The sequence below is a fragment of the Schistocerca serialis genome, chromosome 5, assembly GCF_023864345.2.
Source record: "Schistocerca serialis cubense isolate TAMUIC-IGC-003099 chromosome 5, iqSchSeri2.2, whole genome shotgun sequence".
NCBI lineage: Eukaryota > Metazoa > Arthropoda > Insecta > Orthoptera > Acrididae > Schistocerca > Schistocerca serialis.
Genome location: NC_064642.1, coordinates 109,846,575 through 109,870,407, shown reverse-complemented (window position 1 = coordinate 109,870,407; position 23,833 = coordinate 109,846,575).

Here is a 23,833-nt window from a genome sequence, read left to right as displayed (position 1 = left end):
TGACGCCATGTACCCAAGTTGTGACTCTATAATGGTGTGGGCTGTGTTCACATGGAATGGAGTGGCTTTTCTGTTCCAACTGAACAGATCACTGACAGGAAATGATTATGATCGGCTTCTTGAAGACCATTTGCAGCCATTCATGGACTTTTATCTTACCCAAAAACGATATAGTTTTTATGGACGACAGTGTTCTGTATTATCGGGCCACAGTCGTTCCTGATTGGAGAACGTTCTGGGCGGTTCGAGCGAATGTTTTGGCCACGCAGAACACCCGACACGAATTCCATCGACAGTTTATAGCACATAATCGAGGGGTCAGTTCGTGTACAAAATCCTTCACCGGCAACAGTTTCGCAATTATGGATGGCTATTAGAGACTCAATATTTCTGCAAGGGAATTCCAACCACATGTTAAGTCCATGCCACATAGAGATCCTGCACTAGGCCGGGCAAAAGGGATTCCGATACGGTGGTAGGAGTTATCTTATGGCTTCTGTCACTTCAGTGTAAGTCCACCGCCATCGCGAGCATGAACACCACCTGGTTGCGCTGTGAGCTAGCGACGTGCTAACGAAAGTATGAGGGGCGTTCACGATGTAACGCAACACTTTGTTTTTGAAACCACTGCTCATTCAGCACTCAATACACCATATTATTCCCCACTCTTTTGTTTACAAAACCATATTTTTAAACATAATATCCGTTCAATGTGACAGCCTTACACCTTAATGCGAGGTTTTATATCCGTCCATGGTATCACTCCACTGTCCGAGTTCGGAGCCAATGTCTCGCTCAATCAATAACGTCCCCATCAACCACGTACTGGATCCCGTGGTGTGCATCCTTCATTGGGCGAAACATGGAAATGGAAGGCAGAACGCACCAGACACAGACTTTTGAGTGCTCCAACTGATGGACCAGTGTGTGAGCACTATAAACAGAGACGCCCAGTTGATCACCGAATTCTTTGATCGTGACCCATCGATCATTTCCAATGAGAGGGTCCGCACTTTCCAATACTGCAGGAGTCGCATCTGTGTGCTGTCGACGGTCACGCGTATGATAGGACAGGTTTGCGCGACTCTGTTGCATTGGTGACAGACGACTCCCCCAACGACTCATGGTGCTTTTGTTCACTGTCAGTCCTCGAAGATATTCTGCAAGCGCCTATGACTATCTGAGATGATTTTCCGCTAAAGGAAACTCGAATAACAGCTCGCTGCTTGAAACGCACCTCTGTTACAGACCCACGTTCGAGAGTACGTATAGCGCCGCTACCAATCGGAACTTATGATATTATAGCGGATGAAGCGAAAATGGTCCACGATGTCCCACAAAAAATTTTGCATTTTTTAAAGCCAAACTGACCGAGAAAAAAAATGTTCCGTTTCTTCTTATACGCCCGTCGTACGCTGCTCTGCAAATCTGTGTGTATTAGTATGTGAATAACTGTCTTAAAACAGATTATTTTAACTTTTGTTCTAAAATATTCTCTGTAATTTTCTGAACAAGAAAAAGTTTAATTCGAGGAAATTGTACCCAGGTAGCCCTAGGTTAGAAGAACTTAAGATTGGCTTACACATGACGAAGTCCCAATGTTATGCAGAAAGGTCTGTTAAAAACAGAAGATAATTTGATATTTTCTGTAACGGAAGTTGTGAAGCATATTTATAGGAGTCATAATGACACAAGATTATTTGAGAAGTGTTTACATGGTGGGACTAAAAATACAAATGAGAGTTTTCACAACCCCAAATGAGAACGGATCCCAAAAACTGTTCTAATAGAACTGAAAACTTTGAAAATAGGCGTTCGAGCTTCTCTGATATGTTTCAACGTTGTATCAATGTTTAAGGTTATCGAACTGATGGGAGTGCCTGCTGAACTAAGTACGCAAAGAGCTTTAATTGTCATTGATCGCAGGAGACTCTTCGAGGCAGAGAAATCAGTGAGGAGATGAGAACTGTCTTGATTGCGATGTTGAAACTACTGCTTTATATAATTTTTTTTATCAATGATGGGCGTTTCGCCTAGTTCAAGGAATCTTCAAATTTCCCGATAAAAAGCAAGACTAAGAAGTATGAAAAAGGAAATGGAGAAATAACAACACCGAAAAAAAATTATAATTGACCTGGGATGCTTCAGTATTATACGGTTAGACAGCCAAAGAGATTTTAAATTTAAATTTATCCTCACGAAATTCCAGTTTTTTGATGTTCTATTACACATTGATTGAAAACTGTTAAGGACATAAGAATGAATTCTTCAATACTGTCTTAAAACATACGTAACCAAAACTTAGTTTATTCTTATGACTCAGATCTGAGAAACAAATACATTTTAGAGAAAAACGCTGAGTTAACTAGTGAGATTTTTGATCATCACCATTACAAAATTTTTTAACCATAATTTATTACGGCAACGTCTTTTTAAAAGGCTACTTTAAAGATAATAGTGCAAAATCTTCCATAAAAATGGCAGGTTTCTACCTTACCTTAATTTCGAAAGAAACTCGAGTATGGTGTACCAAAATAATTACCGTCCTTTATTTCACTTCAACACAAAATACAACTCAGAAAAACGTGTAACACGGAAATCTGTGGTTCACACATCAAAATGTTCCTAAAAGACCTGATAAAAGATGGTAAGCGCTACGTGGGCTTAGACTAAGGTGACAAAAGTAATGGGTAGCCATACGCACATATACAGATGGCGGTAGTATCGCAAACACAACGTATAAAAGGCCAGTGCATTCGCCTAGCTCTCGTTTGTACTCAAGTGATTCATGTGAAGCCTTTACCGAAGTGATTATGGCTGTACGACGGCAGTTAACAGACTTCGAACGCGAAATGGTAGTTGGAGCTAGATGCATGGGACGTTCCATTTCGAAAATCGCTACGGTGTTCTGTATTCCAAGACACACAGTGTCATGATTGTGCCGAGAATATATTTCACGCATTATTTCTCACCACGAGCAAAACACAATGGCTGTTCACTGCCAACAGACAAGCAACACTGATTGAAATAACCTCATAAATCAGTGTGGGAGCTACAAGGAACGTATTCGTTAAGGCAGCACCGATAAATTTTGCGTTAATGTGCTATGGCAACAGACGACCGAGGCGACTGGATTTGTTAACAGCGGGACATCGCCTGCAGCGCGTCTCCTGAGCTCGTCGCCCTATCGGTTGAACTCTGGACCACTGGAAAATCTTGGCCAGGTCAGATGAGTCCCGCCTGTAGTTGGTAAGAGTTGATGGCAGGGTTAAAGTGTTTAAAGTGTTGCGCAGGCCCCACGAAGCCATGGACCCAAGTAAACACTGAGTAAGTTGGTGGCGGCTCCATAATGCTATGGGCATGAAATTGACTCGGTCCTCTGGTTCAAATGAACCAATCATTGACCGGAAATGTTTGTGTTCGACTACTTCGAGAACATTTGCAACCATTGACCGACGGAATTTTTATGAATGTCAATGTGCCATGTCACTGGGCCACAACTGTTCGTGACTGGTTTGAAAAACTTTCTGAACAGTTCGAGCGAATTATTCGACCACCTAGATCGGCCGAAATGAATCCCATCGAACACTTACGGGACATAATCGAGAGGTCAGTTCGTGCACAAAATCCTGGACAAGCACCACTTTCGCTGTTATAGATGGTTATAGAGGCAGTATTTCTGAGGGGACTTCCAGCCACTTGTAGAGTCATGCCACGTCGAGCTGTTGGCAAAAGGATTTCCTACGCCATTTGAGGAGGTTTCCCATGGCTTTTGTCACCACAGTGCAAACTCTTATTTTCTCGGCTACACTATCTACAAAACCGACAACTTTTTCAAGTATACCTCATGTCTTCACAAATCAGAGATAGATAAAGCAACATTAACTATTAGGTGGAAATGGGTGAAAGCGTGGCACTGTGTTGCCAGAGATCTGCAGTAGTGCAGAGAAAGTTGGAAGTCAATGGTTTGAGGACTGAGTGACTATAGCGCCAAATGGGGCTGACCCGGAAACACGAGATATATGAAGGAACGGGAAAAGACTGTGTATGTTAATCACCGAAAAATTACGGTGGAATGTTTGTTGATGAAGTTTGGTTTGTGAGGCGCACAACTGTACATTTTTTTTTTCAAAATCCAGTCTAGTTACTGCCACAAATGATGATGTGATGATGAAACGACGAGAACAACACAAACACCCAGTCCCCGGGCAGAGGAAATCCCCAACCCGGCAGGGAATCGAACCAGGGACCCCGTGATCAAGAGGCAGCAACGCTAGCCACTAGACCACGAGCTGCGGACGCGGTGTACTCTGATATGGTTCTTCATTACAGCATGCCCGGGAGAGAACAAGTGGATGACTTCACACGAGAGGAAGACCTGTCTGGAAACGGGAAGAAGGACGAAGTGTGACGAGCGAAGCCCAGGAGTTTGGCACTGCGCACAGCATTGTTGGCGCGCACGAGGTGCATTTCGAACCACAGATACTGCTGCCCGAAGGGCTAAGAGCTGGCTGATCACAGTCAACCACAGTAGCAACAGACATGAAGGAACGCTGTCAAACAGCAACATTTAACAAGAGACCAAGAATTATAATATTACGGTCCACAGTGGACCTGCAACTGCGTGACAGTGGTCTCTTCGACCGAGAAGCAGTACGTTGTGTTCGGTTCACATCTGCACATAAGCAGCATCGTTTGAAATAGTGCACAGGGATTGGACCAGGAGTGGCCTGCTAGTCTGGGATGAGAGCAGATTCAGTGACCCTCATACAACGAAATACTGTATGTGAAGACTTAATGCTCGCAGGAACACTGTAGAACATTATAGATTATGGTGGGGGAGTCTTAATGTGCTGATCTCCAAATCTTTGAATACGGTACCGTCATAGATCAACGATACTGTGATGCTATACTTCCTCCTTTTCGGGGGTACACTCGTCCTTGACTTTATTCTTATGGATAACAATGTGCAATCGCTTCGAGCAGTGCAGGTTTAGTAGCTCTTGGAACGAGAGGCTATTAGGGGAATGGACTGCCCTGCCCCAGACTTGAGTTCGTCGAGCGCGTGTGGGATTAGTTGGTGAGGCGTACTGCAGGACGTCGACATGTACAATGTCTCTCCAGCAGTCGTCCACCGCGCTGGTGAAGGAATGGAACCACCTACCACAAAGCCTTCTTACCTAACTTGTGCCCGGCATGGAAGCACATTGCAGATCATGCACTGCTGCCCTTTTTTTTCTTTTTTCTTAAGTAAAATAAAAATAAAAAAACGCGGTTCCTTCGCTTTAGGATTCAACAACGCGACAACTTTTTTTTGGTAACAGGAAGGCAGGGTAAACAAACAACCTTTATTTGTACAATTGTGCTGTCCTAGGGGAAAGTATCGAAACAGCAAAAACAATTTGGAAACCATAAAATATAAAATCAACGTAAAGGCCGCCCTTTTTTTTCTTTTTTGTGACATGAATAGAGTAAATGACAATCCTAGTCACGGGCGGAAGTGAAAATAAAGTTATCATCTGCATCACAATCCCTGCAGCACACGGTGTCGCATCATAAATCTGGCAGCAAGCCATATAATCTTGACCATCTCTGCCAATGTGGGCGGCATGTATTTCTCCTGCGTCGACCATTCGAAGGACCATTATCTGGGGCGGTTTCGGTGTTTACCATCGTGTTTTTTTTTTTGTTTTGTTTTTACGTGAACATAATCCAGTCATAACTGGCGCCAACAGGTAGGGGCCAGTTTTCTTCCCAGTGTGCCATGTGCCAATTTAATTGAACCGCACAGTACTGTCTCTAGTCGCTCTGCTGCAGGAGTCTTCTCAGTTCTGGGACACCCCAGCTGTCGGGCGGATTGTGAAAAACACTGCCTAAAAAATTGGAAAAGTAATTCCTGTATTTCGTATGACTCCGTATGAGCTCGTGTTGTTCTTGTAAATATATCTAATAATCCATCACGGACTTAATATCGTACGAATACAAATATTTCGTCGCATGTCCAGCGATCCAATTGACCGTATACGTCTTTTGCTTGGGAAAAAAGGTCTTGTCCGGTAGAAAGAGTACATCCGATGTGATTTCCCTCGCTGCGCCACACACTAAACCATGTTCGTCCGTTGCTAACAGTCCACAGTTTGTGCAAAGAGGAGAATCGACCATATGAATTGTATGTAATCGACTCCTGGTCACAAGTTTACGGTTTATAAGAATATACCACATCGATCTCGCTGCTGTTGACAGTAATGGAGTATGCACTGCACACCAAATGTGGTTCCACGTTCTCGACGGATATTTGAATTCCATTATGTTGCGGCCATGTTGATCCATCAGGCACCTATAGATCTCCCGAGTCGTGGGTATTCTCGTCTTTCAGACGAACATAACTATAATCAACAATAAATGAGGCAATGTGTGCAAGAGAAGGCGAAATATTGCCCACCGCAATAGGGGGTTCGTACGAAGGCGGAACAAGTACTTCTATCAGAGCTGACGTTATTGTGAGCTTACATTGTTGCCAATTTCGTATCATCGCTCGCATGTAAAGCGCCAGAGCTTTGTTTCGCACATTTGTGAGGTTGAGGCCACTGTTCCGGAACTGTACCGTTAACGTGTCATATTTGATCTTAAATAACATCATAGTACTAACATAGTAACCAAAGGCAGCCATGAGGCGGTCTGCAATACCCTTCGGTATTGGTAGGATCTGCGCTAAATGGGGCAGTCGTGACGCTATGTGCACGTTAGTGTATGCCACATGTTGGATCATGTCAAAGGCTCTCAGTTAGTTGTTGCGTATCGTCAGACGAACATTCTGCAGAAGCCGCCGATAACTCGCCGCCGCTGACCGCCGTAGTGAACGGGTAAATGTGATCCCAAGACATCTCAGCGATTCCACCGTCTGAAACGGTCCCGGTATGTCTTCCAGACCCCGTCCAATGTGCATAATTTTGGATTTCGTCATGTTAACGACACTGCCTGCCGCCGTCCCGTAAGAGTCTAGACGTTCAACAGCCTGACGCACTTCATGTCCTGATCTGACGAGAAGGATCAGGTCGTCCGCATATGCGCGACAAACGAAAGAGTTCTCATTAAGCGCTATCCCAGTAAGTGAGCGCCTCATAACACACATCAGCGGCTCAAGTGCTATCGCAAACATCATCATGGAGAGTGGGCACCCTTGTCGGACTGAGCTGTTAATAGGAATCGAGCCCGCTTCCCGACCATTTACAATCACCTTCGATGTAGCCCCTCGTATGAGCCTCATAACGATGGAGATGAAGACAGGTGGAATCGCCATTCGGCTCATGACTAACGACAAGAAGTCATGGTGTATCCTGTCGAACGCACGATCGAAGTCCACAGATATTATCGCTACTCGCATTTTACACGTTTCCGCAAGGGCGATAAGGTCACGGTATTCACTTAACGCCGAGGAGGTGTTGCTTCGCACCCCGAGGCAAGCCTGATCAGGGGATGTTGTCCTGGATATCGTCAGCTTGAGACGAGACGCTAGTAGTCGTGCAAAGATTTTATAGTCGGTGTTTAGCATAGTGAGAGGCCGATATTGATTAACACTGCGACTCCCCGCCATCTTCGGGATGGGAAGAAGAAAGCCCGTCACAAAATCCGACGGTAGGCGCATGTCCGGACGCATCGCCTCATTGTACATCGACACCAACTGTGGCATCATCATGTCCACGAATTCTCGATAAAACTCTAGCGTAATCCTATCTGGCCCCGGTGATTTATGGGCCGCTCCTTTTGTGAGTGCCACCTTTATATCGTCTTCTGTGAGCGGCTCCATAAGCGCTGCCTTATCCGTCTCTGTCAGTGTCGTTTGCAGATGTTGCAGTATCTCTTCCCCCACCCGACGGTCTGTCGGTGTACCGGCATAGAGATGGCGGAAATGGTCTAAAAATTCTTTTGCAATGTCCTGTTGTGTTGTCAGTTGACGGCCACCTAAACCGTGGAGCACTGTTACCAATGCCCGGCGGTAACGTTTGTGTTCCCACGACACATGGTGCATCGAGGTAAGTTCCCCAGTGATGGTGTCGAGACATCTTGCCCGTATTGGGATACCACCCAGTCGTCGTCGCGTGATCGATAGGATTTGTGCCTTGACACGATGAACTTCCACATGATGTTCTGCAGACGTCACCTGGAATGACAGCTCACGAAGTATGGTGTAATAGTAATCAAGAGTGTCTCTTTGCCATCTCGTCCTATCCTGACCATACTGTATTAGAGCTCTTCTTATTGCCGGCTTAGAACACTCTAGCCACCATTGAAGCACGGAGGTATATGTTGGTAGACGGCGTTGACATGTGGTCCATACCGCCTCGACTCTCTGACGACATTCGGGGTCCGCCAAAAGTGACGAATTGAGCTTCCATATCCCGCGGCTTCTCCACACACTCTGCCTAGGGAGTGATATGGTACAAATGTAAGCCAGATGATCAGTAAATGCTGCAGGCCATCGTTCCGCGTCGACCACCTTATCCTGTAGGCCAACCGAAACATATATTCGATCGAGTCTGCTCGCCGAGTGACTGGTAAAAAAAGCATATCCCTCACGGTTCCTATGCATCAAGTCCCAGGTGTCGCTTAACTCCAGATCCCGGCATAGCACATGCAATTCATGACAGGTATTGTAATGTGGAGTCTGGTCTTTTTGGGCTAAAACACAATTGAAGTCACCACCTATAATGAAATGATCGAATCTGCCGGTAAATAAGGGCACAATCTCTTCCGAATAATATCTCGCACGCGCCCGTCTGTTGTCTGTGCTGGAAGGGGCATAAACACTAAGAATGCGAATTCCATTAACAGTTATCGCCAGTCCTCGTGCTGAAGGTAGATAAGCCAGGTCGCGAACCGGAATCCCGTACCGGGCCAATATCGCCGTTCCACTGTCGTTGTTCGAGTGCGGCGAGGTGTAGGAGATGTAGCCATGTACTTACTGGAACTCAGGAATGTAAATTTCCTGCACCATCAGTATATCCACATCCGACGCGTATATCATGTCACTAAACAACTGCTGTTTCACAGGCGATCTAATGGTATTTACATTCACTGTCCCTATTCTGTATGCCTGGGGTCGAGAAGCTGTCATCTCCACATGATGTTAAACTGCCATAGTTTCACCGTATCGATAGTCCCTTTTGCACATCCGCAGAGGGTCGCCCGACGGACGTGTCCCTGCGGCATTAGGTGTCTTGAGATGCGGACGGATGCAAGTCCCCACAAATAGAATGGTCCGCATCGGTGATTTCGTCGTCCTGCTCATACCAGCTGATATTATTGGGGTGATCCAAATTTTTCAGTGCGGCATTGATGTGTGACACCTGTTGTTCTTTCGCAGCATTAGACTCCACCGCAGAAGGGGTATCAGGCCCCTGAGCGAATGCGTCGTCTGAACGACATGACGTCTTTTCACCGTCCGAAGTCATATGGTCTGCGACATCCGAAGCTTGTGGTTCCAAGTCAGACAGGTCCATAAGGTTAGACTCATCTGGGCTCCCAAGAAGAGAAGGGAGCGGCTCCGCAGAGTTTAGTCGGCGCTTCTTGCGGCGCTTTGGCGAGCGTTGTTTGCGGGCCCTAACCTCGTCCTTTGGTGTTGACGAATCTTGTATCTCCTGCTGTCTCGCCACCGCCACAGCACCCTGGGGCCGTTCCACTTCAGCTTCCATGCCTACTGGGATGCTGTCATCCTCTTTCTGCACCGCCTGTAGTGTCTGAGATTGGAGGTTGGTCGTAGAAATTCCTTCTTCAGTGGGGTCCGAAGGCTCCTCAATCAACTGCGGCGTCGGTTCGATAGGGTGTTCCGACCTCGGCGTCACCTCCCCGCGAAGCGGCGTCACGTAAGTCATCGGCAGTGACGTCGGTGTAGTCGGATTCTGGAAGTCTCCGCTGGGAATTTGCACGAGTCTCCTCTGCATACACGCAGATCGCAGATGCCCTTCACCACCACACCCGGAGCATGTCCGGGGCTGTCCATCATAGATGACAATAGCTCTACAGCCGCCGATGTTTATGTACGATGGCACATGTTTCGTAAGGGCAATTCGCACCTGTCGGACACCATTGAACACTGGATACGTGCTAAAACTTGCCCAACGTTCGGCCGTATGACTAATAACTCTGCCATATGGCTGGAGTGATTCAGTGACCAATGATTCGGGTACCTCGAAAGGCAGCTCGAAGACTCGAATCGTACACACTCCCAGGCCCGAATGAGCGACTAAAATTTTGCCAATATGACCATCGGAGTGTCGGAACTGGAATCCTCGTTTGGCGGCTTCAGTGATCCTATCGCATGCTGCGTCGTCAATCATCTTTACGTAAAGAGTGCTGCTCACGATTGATAAATGAATTCCAATAATCTTCGTGTAATTGAGACGCACTTCGTCCCTCAAGAAACGTTCGATTTCGAAAGCCTTCGGTCTTGCATACTCGTTACAGAACGTGAACTGTATCGTGGTTTTTCGGAAATTGTGTGCCATTGCGTTCGATTCAAACAGTAACACACGCGAGTAACGACGGCGTAAACACCGCTGCTTCCGGGAACGTTCGCAGCCGGGACGTAAACAAGTCCGAGCTGCTCCGCGGCTAAAGGCGGACTGCGCGTACGTCTTTCAGTTACCAGCTATACTTTACTACAGTAGTTATTTCTATGTATGGTGCAAGCTTCATCGAATTGTGTTACTTGGCAGTGGCACATGAGAAAGTCAGTATCGTTTCAATTTTGCACATCATGGTACATATGGGAAGCGTCAGTTTACCAATGATAAGGGGGTGTGGTCTAGGGGTAGCGTCTACGGTCCCGGGTTCGATCCCCGCCACTGCCTAAATTTTGATAAATAATCAGCATCGGCGGCCGAAAACTTCCGGCATTAGAAGTCAGCCTCATTCTGCCAACGGCCTTGTCAAAGAGGGAGGAGGAGCGGATAGAGGTTCAGGGCACTCTCTTGTCGTAGGGGTGGGAAATTGCCCCTAAAGGCAGAAGAATCAGAAATGATCACCGGCATGAGGATGCAGAAGGCAATGAAAACCACTGCATTAAAGACACGTAACGTGTATCCACAGGACATGTGGCCTGTATTTGAAGAAGTGTCATGATGATCTCTCCATTGACAAAAGATTCCGGAATAGTCCCCTATTCGGATCTCCGAGAGGGAAATGCAAAGGCTCAATCTAGATATAGTAGTGGTCAGTGAAGTGAAGTGGAAGGAAGACAAGGATTTCTCGTCAGATGAGTATCGGGTAATATCAAAAGCAGCAGAAAATGGTATAACAGGTGTAGGATTCGTTATGAATAGGAAGGTATGGCAGAGGGTGTGTTACTGTGAACAGTTGAGTGACCGGGTTGTTCTAATCAGAATCGATAGCAAACCAACACCGACAACGACAGTTCAGGTATACATGCCGACGTCGCAAGCTGAAGATGAACAGATACAGAAAGTGAATGAGGATATTGAAAGGGTAATGCAGTATGTAGAGGGGGACGAAAATCTAATAGTCATGGGCGGCCGGAATGCAGTTGTAGGGGAAGGAGTAGAAGAAAAGGTTACAGGAGAATATGGGCTTGGGACAAGGAATGAAAGAGGAGAAAGAATAATTGAGTTCTGTAGCAAGTTTCAGCTAGTAATAGCGAATACCCTGTTCAAGAATCACAAGAGGAGGAGCTATACTTGGAAAACGCCGGGAGATACGGGAAGATTTCAATTAGATTACATCATGGTCAGACAGAGATTCCGAAATCAGATACTGGATTTTAAGGCGTACCCAGGAGCAGATATAGACTCAGATCACAATATAGTAGTGATGAAGAGTAGGCTGAAGTTCAAGACATTGGTCAGGAAGAATCAATACGCAAAGAAGTTGGATACGGAAGTACTAAGGAATGACGAGATACGTATGAATTTCTCTAACGCTATAGATACAGCAATAAGGAATAGTGCAGTAGGCAGTACAGTTGAAGAGGAATGGACATCTCTAAAAAGGGCCATCACAGAAGTTGGGAAGGAAAACATAGGTACAAAGAAGGTAGCTGCGAAGAAACCATGGGTAACAGAAGAAATACTTCAGTTGATTGATGAAAGGAGGAAGTACAAACATGTTCCGGGCAAATCAGGGATACAGAAATACAAGTCGCTGAGGAATGAAATAAATAGGAAGTGCAGGAAATCTAAGACGATATGGCTGCCGGAAAAATGTGTAGACATCGAAAAAGATATGATTGTCGGAAGGACAGACTCAGCATACAGGAAAGTCAAAACAACCTTTGGTGACATTAAAAGCAACGGTGGCAACATTAAGAGCTCAACGGGAATTCCACTGTTAAATGCAGAGGAGAGAGCAGATAGGTGGAAAGAACACATTGAGAGCCTCTATGAGGGTGAAGATTTGTCTGATGTGATAGAAGAAAAAACAGGAGTCGATCTAGAAGAGATAGGGGATCCAGTATTAGAATCGGAATTTAAAAGAGCTTTGGAGGACTTACTGTCAAATAAGGCAGAAGGGATAGATAACATTCCATCAGAATTTCTAAAATCATTGGGGGAAGTGGCAACAAAACGACTATTCACGTTGGTGTGTAGAATATATGAGTCTGGCGATATACCATCTGACTTTCGGAAAAGCATCATGCACACAATTCCGAAGACGGCATGAGCTGACAAGTGCGAGAATTATCGCACAATCAGCTTAACAGCTCATGCATCGAAGCTGCTTACAAGAATAATATACAGAAGAATGGAAAAGAAAATTGAGAATGCGCTAGGTGACGATCAGTTTGGCTTTAGGAAAAGTAAAGGGACGAGAGAGGCAATGCTGACGTTACGGCTAATAATGGAAGCAAGGCTAAAGAAAAATCAAGACACTTTCATAGGATTTGTCGACCTGAGAAAAGCGTTCGACAATATAAAATGGTGAAAGCTGTTCGAGATTCTGGAAAAAGTAGGGGTAAGCTATAGAGGAGACGGGTCATATACAATATGTGCAACAACCAAGAGGGAATAATAAGAGTGGACGATCAAGAACAAAGTGCTCGTATTAAGAAGGGTGTAAGACAAGGCTGTAGCCTTTCGTCCCTACTCTTCAATGTGTACATCGAGGAAGCAATGATGGAAATAAAAGAAAGGTTCAGGAATGGAATTAAAATACAAGGTGAAAGGATATCAATGATACGATTCGCTGATGACGTTGCTATCCTGAGTCAAAGTGAAGAAGAATTAAATGATCTGCTGAACGGAATGAACAGTTTAATGAGTACACAGTATGGTTTGAGAGTAAATCGGAGAAAGACGAAGGTAATGAGAAGTAGTAGAAATGAGAACAGCGAGAAACTTAACATCAGGATTGATGGTCACTAAGTCAATGAAGTTAAGGAATTCTGCTACCCAAGCAGTAAAATAACCAATGACGGACGGAGCAAGGAGGACATCAAAAGCAGACTGGCTATGGCAAAAAAGGCATTTCTGGCCAAGAGAAGTCTACTAATATCAAATACCGGCCATAATTTGAGGAAGAAATTTTTGAGGATGTACGTCTGGAGTACAGCATTGTATGGTAGTGAAATATGGACTGTGGGAAAACCGGAACAGAAGAGAATCGAAGCATTTGAGATGTGGTGCTATAGACGAATGTTGAAAATTAGGTGGACTGATAAGGTAAGGAATGAGGAGGTTCTATGCAGAATCTGAGAGGAAAGGAATATGTGGAAAACACTGATAAGGAGAAGGGACAGGATGATAGGACATCTGCTAAGACATGAGGGAATGACTTCCATGGTACTAGAGGGAGCTGTAGAGGGCAAAAACTGTAGAGGAAGACAGAGATTGGAATAGGTCAAGCAAATAATTGAAGACGTAGGTTGCAAGTGCTGCTCTGAGATGAAGAGGTTTGCACAGGAAAGGAAATCGTGGTGGGCCGCATCAAACCAGTTAGTAGACTGATGACCAAAAAAAAAAAAACTAGGGGTGCAAATGGCGAAATGCACTGACATGAGCGATTTTGACAAAGGGCAGACTGTTACCGGCAACGTCGAGAAGTGGCATGTCTGAAACGGTGGGGTCTTAGAGTGCTACCGTCTTGAGCATCAATGGAATTGGTAGAAGGGCGACGAAACCGCACGTAGGCGACAAATCCTTTGGTGTCCATACCTCATTACAGCACGTAGAAATCGGAGACTTGCCCGCTCTGTAGAGCTGCAAAGACGGCGCCCTGTGTCGTATCTGACGACATACTGTGATGGTGCAGGCGCAAGTGTTCCAGAGCAGAATTATAAGCGCACATTTAACTACACGGAGTCCACAGCAGACGACCACTACTTTTCCCCTCTTGAGCGAAGGACATCGTCAGTTATGAATGCTGTGGGCACGGGATAACCGAGGTGAGAGAAAACGTCGTGCCCGGTCGGATGAATAAAATTTCTTTCTATTCAAGGTCAACAGTTGTTGCCCGATACGCCGTCATCAAGACCGAAGTCCGCTTCAAACATCGACCGCGCCGCGGACAAAGGCAGGTGGGTGCAAGTCTCATGGCAACTAAATTAGTCTGATGTGAACCCGATGGAGCACATGTTGGAACCTATCTGTGTCTACATCTACAAGATTACTCCGCAATCCACAATGGAATGCCTGGCGAATGGTTCGTCGAAGCACCTTCGAGCTATTTCTCTATAGTTCCACTCTCTCGCAACTCTGAGAGGTAAGTTGCTGATTGAAATTTGTCGACAGGACCCCACCGCAACGAAAAACGCTATTGTTTTAACGATTGCCACCCCAGTTCACTTATCATATGCATCGCACTCTCTCCCATCTCGCGATAATACACTACAATATGCCCTTCTCTGGATTTTTTCGATGTCATCCATCAAACATACCTGTTGCGGAACCAACGGCGCACAGCAGTACACCTGAAGAGGGCGGACAACCGTAGGGCAAGCAGTCTCTTTACTAGACCTGTTGCGTTTTCAAAGTGTTCCGCTAATAATTCGCAGCCTTTAGTTTGCCTTTCACCACAACACATCCGTGTCATCATTCAAGTTTAAGTTAATCGTAACTAAAATTACCTGGCAGATTAAAACTGTGTGCCAGACCGACACTCGAACTCGGGAACCTCCCGTTTCGCGGGCAAATGCTCTACCGTCTGAGTTACCCAAGTACGATTCACGCCCCGTCATCACAGCTTTACTTCTCCCAGTACCTTATATCCTACGTTACAAACTTCACGGAAGCTCTCCTGCGATACTTGCAGAACCAGCACTCTTGAAAGAAAGGATATTGCGGGGACATGATTCAGTCACAGCACAGCACGCTCCGCTGCAGAGTGAAAGTCTCATTCTGGAAACATCCCCCAGGCTGTTGCTAAGCCATGCCTCCACAATATCCATTCTGCCAGGAATGCTATTTCTGCAAGTTACGCAGAAGAGCTTCTTTGAAGTTTGGAAGGTAAGAGACTAAGTACTGCGAGAAGTTAAACTGTGAGCGTGGTTCTTGCGTCGTGCTTAGGTAGCTCAGACGGTAGAGCACTTGCCCGCGAAAGGCAAAGTTCCCGAGTTCGAGTCTCGGTCCAGCACACAGCTTTAATCTGCCCGAAACTTTCATATCACCGCACACTCCGCTGCAGAGTCAAAGTCTCATTCTGGAAACATACACCAGTCTGTGGCTAAGCCATTTCTCCGCAATATCCTGTCATCCAGTAGTGCTAGTTCTTCAACGTTCGCAGGAGAGCTTCTGTGAAGTCTGGACGATAGCAGAGGAGGTACTGGCGGAATTAAAGCTGCGAGCGTGGGCCGTGAGTCGCGCTTGGGTAGCACAGATGGTTGAACACTTGCCCGCGAAAGGCAAAGGTCTCGAGTACGAGTCTCGGTCCGGCACACAGTTTTAGTCTCTCTATCTCTGTGCAAACTCCTATGCACAGAAAAAATCGCATTCGGATTACTAGTAAGTGTAAACCCTTAGCAATTACACTCCTGGAAATGGAAAAAAGAACACATTGACACCGGTGTGTCAGACCCACCATACTTGCTCCGGACACTGCGAGAGGGCTGTACAAGCAATGATCACACGCACGGCACAGCGGACACACCAGGAACCGCGGTGTTGGTCGTCGAATGGCGCTAGCTGCGCAGCATTTGTGCACCGCCGCCGTCAGTGTCAGCCAGTTTGCCGTGGCATACGGAGCTCCATCGCAGTCTCTAACACTGGTAGCATGCCGCGACAGCGTGGACGTGAACCGTATGTGCAGTTGACGGACTTTGAGCGAGGGCGTATAGTGGGCATGCGGGAGGCCGGGTGGACGTACCGCCGAATTGCTCAACACGTGGGGCGTGAGGTCTCCACAGTACATCGATGTTGTCGCCAGTGGTCGGCGGAAGGTGCACGTGCCCGTCGACCTGGGACCGGACCGCAGCGACGCACGGATGCACGCCAAGACCGTAGAATCCTACGCAGTGCCGTAGGGGACCGCACCGCCACTTCCCAGCAAATTTGTTGCTCCTGGGGTATCGGCGAGGACCATTCGCAACCGTCTCCATGAAGCTGGGCTACGGTCCCGCACACCGTTAGGCCGTCTTCCGCTCACGCCCCAACATCGTGCAGCCCGCCTCCAGTGGTGTCGCGACAGGCGTGAATGGAGGGACGAATGGAGACGTGTCGTCTTCAGCGATGAGAGTCGCTTCTGCCTTGGTGCCAATGATGGTCGTATGCGTGTTTGGCACCGTGCAGGTGAGCGCCACAATCAGGACTGCATACGACCGAGGCACACAGGGCCAACACCCGGCATCATGGTGTGGGTAACGATCTCCTACACTGGCCGTACACCACTGGTGATCGTCGAGGGGACACTGAATAGTGCACGGTACATCCAAACCGTCATCGAACCCATCGTTCTACCATTCCTAGACCGGCAAGGGAACTTGCTGTTCCAACAGGACAATGCACATCCGCATGTATCCCGTGCCACCCAACGTGCTGTAGAAGGTAACTACCCTGGCCAGCAAGATCTCCGGATCTGTCCCCCATTGAGCATGTTTGGGACTGGATGAAGCGTCGTCTCACGCGGTCTGCACGTCCAGCACGAACGCTGGTCCAACTGAGGCGCCAGGTGGAAATGGCATGGCAAGCCGTTCCACAGGACTACATCCAGCATCTCTACGATCGTCTCCATGGGAGAATAGCAGCCTGCATTGCTGCGAAAGGTGGATATACACTGTACTAGTGCCGACATTGTGCATGCTCTGTTGCCTGTGTCTACGTGCCTGTGGTTCTGTCAGTGTGATCATGTGATGTATCTGACCTCAGGAATGTGTCAATAAAGTTTCCCCTTCCTGGGACAATGAGTTCACGGTGTTCTTATTTCAATTTCCAGGAGTGTAGTTGAATTTACAGCCTTTATACTTGTGTGATTTATAATGTAAACGAAATTTAGCGAATTCCTTTTTCTAACAATGTGTATGTCTACACACTTTCCGTTATTTATAGGCAATTACAAATTTTCGCACCAAACAAACATCACTTAGCAATTTGTTTTGATCATATGTTGACGTAAAAAAACGGTAAAGGTCGGCATCGTCTGCAATGAATCTAAGAGGGCTGCTCAGATTGTGTCCTAAATCGTTTATACAGATTAGGTATAGCAGAGGCCTTTGGGAACAGCAGATATTACATCTGTTTTACTCGATCACTTTCTGTCAGTTACTAGGAACTGCGACCTTTCTGACAGGTAATCACGAAACCAGTCCCACAATTGAGACGATACTCCATAGACACCCAATATGATTAGACTCTACTTCTGAGGAACGGTGTTAAAAGGCTTCTATAAATCTAATAGCATGAGATCAATTTCACAAGCCCTGTCGATGTTCCTCATTACTTCGTAAGAAGGAAAAGCTAGTTATACTTCAGAAGAATGATATTTTCTGAACCCGTGCTGGCTCTTTTCATATAAAGCACAGTTTCCCGTAGTTGTAATTATAGGGTCATAATGGCTCGAGAGAGACGTCTGGATTTCGTAGAATGTCCTGAAACATAACTGCTAACTGAAGTCGAACAGTTATTACTACACATTGTAAACGTATAGCGTTGAGATGAGAAAACAAGATTTTAATTCAATTTACAGGGATTCGGTGGGTCAGGTGTAATATCCTAACGTTTATTCATTCCTCGCATGTTTCTCTGGAAAATTCTTGTACAACTTTCTGTGGAGGAACGAATCACTATTACAAGAATAACACACTACAACAAAAGTATCTAACTATTTCAAGGAATGCCATACTGCAATAAAACGCCTATGCCACAAGTAAACCTCTAAACTTACAACAGAAACTTTATATTATACGTTTCAAACTTTTCAGTTCCACAGGAGCCTGTTGAAACGATAACATGCAAAGCAGTGCGCTTTCTTCTCATCAGCAGTGAAAGAAATGTTATCCCAAGGCCTATTGTTATTCTATCGAGAGATCACTGAGTAAATGCACGTATATTTTGAAAGAAGGACACCATTTTGTTTATGTTTCATAAGTTTTCTGATTGGTTGATGCAGCCCACCACAACTTTCACACACGTGACGACCTCTTCCTGTCAGAGAAACGTCACGTGACGTCCTCTTTTATTTGTGGAATGTATTCCACTCTCTATCTTCACCCATAAATTTTGCCCTCGGGAAGTTATTCTTTAATCGCTTAACAAATTCCTGTCATCGTATCAGCATTTATAGTGTATTTCTTTTCTGGTTGTGGGTACGGAAGCCGTCTTTCTTCCTTATTAGTCCACTTCCCTCTCAGCATCCTTCTATAACACTAGATCCCAAAGCCTTCGATTTTCTTCTTCTCAGTGCTTATTCTATCTTTGATATTAGTAGACTTCTGTTAGGGAAGAGTGACCTCTTTGTTGTTTTAGTCTCACTTCACCCATCGTGTTTTTTCTGTATTCCAACGTAGCAAAATTCCTTCACCTTACCTAGGACTTGGTCCCCAAATTTTGTATGAAGTTTATCGCTGCTCCTCGTTACTTTCGTTTTTCTTTCATGCACATTTAGTCCATAATCTGTGTTCATTAGACTGCGTACTCCATTCGACAGGTTTTGCCATTCTTCTTGTCTTAAACTAAGGACAATAATATAGTCAATGAGTCTTATAATTGATTGCATTACACCCTGAATTTGGGTGCCACTCTAGAACAGCTCTTTCCTTTTCATAATTGCTTCTTCAGTACACAGTTTGAACAATACGGAAGGAAGACTGTTTGCTTATATTTTGCCTTTTGTAATACGAGTACTTCTCCTATTCTGCTCTATTCTTATTATTTCTTCTTAGATTTTATACGAACGGTATATTCCTCATCATTCCATATGACGAATATTGGTTTTACTATGAATTTCACATTTCTTGTACCATTTTAGATGTCGGAAGTTTCTTCTGGGTCGACATGTACAATGAAAGTGACTCGTTATTTCTTAACTCTGGCCTCCAACATCAATTGTATCGTTAGAAGTACGTCGATATTTTTTAACTCTGGCCTCCATTATTAAATGCATGGTCAGAACCGCTAGTATGGTATCTTAACCTCTTCCAAAACCAAACAGGTCGTCATCTTATAGGCCCTCTATTCCCTTTCCCGTTCTTCTGTATTTTGTTGTTATCAGCCGCACTACTGATCATAAATACCTTGAGAGCATATGTTCAGAGATTGCAAGATTCATGATTCTGAAATGTTTGCACGAAGTTTGCGAACTCACAACACAAATTATGCTCTTCGTCTATTTATGGGCTAAGAATATTTTTTGTGAACACACAGAAAATCTTTGGATGTAGTAAAGCGAACCCGATAGAGTTAAACAATCTTCTTTACTTTAGTATCAATAATGGAGGAAATAATTCTGATTTGAAGGTACAGTAGCTGAGTTTCTACACGAGCCAGTGAATTTAATATATACAAGAAAGATTTTCTACTACTTCCAGTTTTAAGAATTCTTTTATGCATCTCTAGTTACTAGGTCATTTTGTGATGGAAATACTTGGGGCTTGCATGAATTTTGGACAAACTTTATTCATTTATTAGATCATCCCCTATCATCCTCTCGCTATGGGCAGCATAAGGAGCGAGCTCACAAACATTTTAGGTAGGATCCAGTGTCGTCATGTTTAGGAAAGCTCTGTGGCAGTCACAGCTTTACACATAGTTGCTAAATAGGTAACAGCAGACTTTTACTTTACCTGTTCTCCAAAACATCCATCAAGAAACGGAACAATACAGAGTGAGAAACAAAAAAGAAAACGCAAGACGACATGCAGCTGCATACAATTGCAAATACATAGACACAATAACTATTACTTTCAGAAAACATGACATAGAAACAGTGTATCAGTTCAACAGTTCTACTCAAAAATGCTATCTGGAAGCAAACGAAAATAAACTGATGTATAGGCTGGCCAAAAGCTACTACGCATAGAAACATTAACATGATTTTATTTGTGATAATTATGGATGCAAACTCCAGAGTGCAATGGTATATTGTTTTCAGATAATTACTGATACAGACAGAACAGTACCAATTAGTACAAAGAGATCCATCGAAGTGTTTTCGAGAGATAGTTAAATCAGCCTGGTGTTGCCGTTTGGGGTGGTATCATATGTCGTGGAGTAATTGGGCCTTCGTTATTTGGCGGAACTGTAACCGGAGAGAACTACCTCGATATGTTGACAACATATACCATTCCAGGCTACAAATAAACTACGATGACTTTAGCTCAATTTATTTTAAAATGATGAAGCCTCATAGCTTTACGCAACTGCTGTTGCCAACTACGTTCATGAGGTATTTGGTGGATGGTTATTGGACGACTACGGGCAGTGGAAATGTCACCCATATCTCCTGACATGGCTTCATTCTTTTAGGATTATGTTAAAGATAAGGTGAGTTTTACAAAACCGCACACAATTGAGGACTCGAAAGAAGCTTATTGATACCGCTTTTAAAGACACTGATTCGAATTAAAAAAGTGTTGACAAGTCTGACTGTTGTATCGTCTACAATGGAAAACGATTCGAGAAACAATGTTATAAATAATCCTGTAGCCTCAATAAATTGTTCAGTTATGTCAGAATTCCAATCGTTTGTATAATATTCAATTAGGTTGCGATGGCTAATGAATTTTTGCCCACCTGTATACCAGAAATCAGGAATCTACCAACTAAAACGTAATTTATGTCATGAAAGGTACAAAGATAAAATCAGCAGAACATTTGACACCAGATACAAAGCACAGGATATAGCAATCAGTTTTTGCTATATACTTTATTTATGTCATATTCCCGTAATGACCACACTAGATGCTTTATAAACAAAAGCGAAACGCATCTGGTGAAAAATACTCCAACTACAGTTAGTATATGACGGGAAAACTAACAATAATTATGTTATTAATTCCTCTGATTACCATGTATACTACAACAGCTATAGTACTACACGTAATACAAATGACGCTACTCAATAAAGGCGTCAGGCCAGTGCGACCTGCTCGACACGCCTCTACACAGAGACTCATTGTCGCGCATAATACCCCCAATACTCGCTGCACGCTTTTACACGCCAAACCAGGCCCATTGTTCAGCCAGAAACAAAGAGCGATGCTCTTCCACATTCACAAAACAAATCAGAAAACTTATCGCATACCCACAAACACAGAGATATATCTGTCAGTAAACTGACACAAAACTGGGACATCTGAGTCACAATATATCTCACACAATGTATGAATTACAATTTGTATTTCCCATCTTAAGCATACTGCTTTTTTAGGAAGGTTTACGTGAGATGCACTTTGATTATTTCCAAAGCGTCATCGGTGGCCGTACTTTAAATGCAATACACAAAAGACGATTCTACATTTTGCTGTTTATAGACCTAAAGTTTGTTTATAAATTTTGTGTAGGGTCTACTTACGGAGTTTATTGCTCTTTTTTGTATGTTCTGAGTCAACATGTTTTTCTCCCGTTATTAGCAGACGCTTCAACGGAGGAAACTGGGCTACACATTCACCGTTCGCGATTCTCCGGTTTTTAGGAACCCGTCTTTTTACTTTCTTGCACCTACATTTTTTTCCTCTTCATTTTTACAAAACATCAGAAAACTCACAGAGTTTTTACCGTGGGTCCACCAATTTTTACTACCTGAAATGTGTTTTCCTGTGTTTAAGTACACTTTCGAATTCATGTATGTGTATGTGTGTGTGTGTGTGTGTGTGTGTGTGTGCGAGAGAGAGAGAGTAAGTGGGAGACAGAAAATAAACTAGAGACGAGTAGCATGGGTTTGCGAGAGATTGTGATTGGTGGTTAGAGCCTGGATATAGGTGGAGGGGGGGGGGGGGGGGGACAGTGGACATGGGGACGGGTATTGCGAGGCAGTGCGGGTGGTCGATGCTAAATGATCATAGGGAGGATGAGATGGGGTGAGGTGGAGTGAAACGTCTGTAGGTAATATTACGCACAATGTTCTATTAATTTCGAAAGTATGTGGTTTGCTAGTTTGGCTTAATTATGCGTATTGTATTTAACAATGACGATGCTATTGCCGTGGAAACAAACATATGGTAAGCAGTGTATTGGGGTGACTTACATCGGCAGCATGTTCTGTGTAAATCTTGAGCTGGGAAATCCACTCCCCTTTGCGTTACGTTCCTCATCTATCACAATTACACTTGTGATGTTTGCAAAATTACAAAATTACAGACTAAAAGTGCACTGGTGGAAAAACATCGCAAAACCATGCAGGAGTTGTGCGACATAGACGAATGTTGGTAGGCGTGTTTCTACATCTGAAAGATGATGTCTGTTCACATTTCTCCACTCTGAGGATGCAACTCTGGTTGGCTTTAAGTACGTGCTGTAAGAGTCGTGACCATTAGTTGACTTTGAGAATGGACGTGGTGAGCTGATTTTATCCAAAAACGCGACAAGCGCCATTACCAACACCTCACTGAGTTTGAACGAGTTCGAGCAATAAGGCTGCAGAAAACTGAACGTTTCTTCTGCGATACTGTAGGAAGACTTGACAGAAATGCAGCCACTGTAAATGATTGGTGGCAGAGGTGGTTATGAGAGTGGACGGTCGTAAGAAGACTAAACTCCGGATCGTAACGTGGAAATAACGAGAGGGAGGACAAGCTGGTGCATCGTACTGCATCTGCAGTGGCAGTTTTAGCAGCACTTGACCCCACAGTGACACAACAAACGCTTGGAAATTGGTTACTTCGAGGACAGCTCCGAGCCTGACTCCCTGTATCGTGACCCAAAACCACCGCCGTTTACGACCGCATGGGGTCAAGCGAGAGTCCATTGGAGGACACCGTGGAGGTCTGTCGTGTTTTGTGATGACAGTTGATTCTGTCTCGGTGCCAGTGATGGCCGTGTATTGGTTAGAAGGAAGCCAGCTGAAGACCTGCACCCAACCTGTCTACGTGCCAGACACATGACCATAAACCTCAGGTGCGATTTCGTATGACAGCATGAGCACTCTCGTGGTTATCCCACGCACGTCGACTGAAAATCTGTACATAAACGTGGTGATTCGATCTGCTGTGCTACCGGTCATACACAGCATTCCAGAAAGTGTTTTCCAACAGGATAACGTTCGTCCACATACTGGTGTTACAACCCAGCGTGATCTACAGATTATCGACATGGTGCCTTTTCCTGCTCGATCGCCAGATCTGTCTTCGATTAAGCACATATGGGACATCATTGGACGGCAGCTCCAGCGTCAACCATAAACATCATTAACTGTCCCTATATTGACCGACCAAGTGCAACAGGCGTGGAACTCCATT